Source organism: Colobus angolensis, unplaced genomic scaffold (assembly GCF_000951035.1).
Source record: "Colobus angolensis palliatus isolate OR3802 unplaced genomic scaffold, Cang.pa_1.0 Scaffold527, whole genome shotgun sequence".
NCBI classification, from domain to species: domain Eukaryota; kingdom Metazoa; phylum Chordata; class Mammalia; order Primates; family Cercopithecidae; genus Colobus; species Colobus angolensis.
Window position 1 is genome coordinate 276362 of NW_012118788.1, and position 424 is coordinate 276785.

General features: G+C 46.9%; 1 protein-coding gene across 10 annotated transcripts in view; it reads left to right on the forward strand.

Moving 5' to 3' along the window:
* Positions 1-424, forward strand: part of LOC105525270 (glutathione S-transferase theta-1) — a 25389-nt gene that overhangs the window by 22325 nt on the left and 2640 nt on the right. The window lies entirely within an intron of this gene.

Consider the following 424-nt stretch of genomic DNA (forward strand, 5'->3'; position numbering starts at 1 on the left):
CAGTGCACTCCAGCCTGGGCGACAGAGCGAGACTCCGTCTCAAAAAAAAAAAAAAAAAGATCTCTCTGCTTTTCAGCCCTGTCCCCAGTTCCCAAACCGCTGCTCAGTCAGAAAAGCCTGTGCCTGTGGCAGTCTTTCTCCTGCCTGCTGGCCTGCTTGGGGGTCCAAGGAAATGAAATTGGAATGAAAGTAGCTCATCTAGGAATGGGTTATGCCTCTCTGGAATTTAGTTCATTTAGTCAAGTGCTGTCTGATAGAAGTATAATGTGAGTCACATACGTAATTTTAAACTTTCTAGTAGACACAATTAAAAAGTAAAAAGAGGCCGAGCACAGTGGCTCATGCCTGTAATCCCAGCACTTTGGGATGCTGAGGCAGTGGATCACCTGAGGTCAGGAGTTCAAGACCGGCCTGATCAACATGG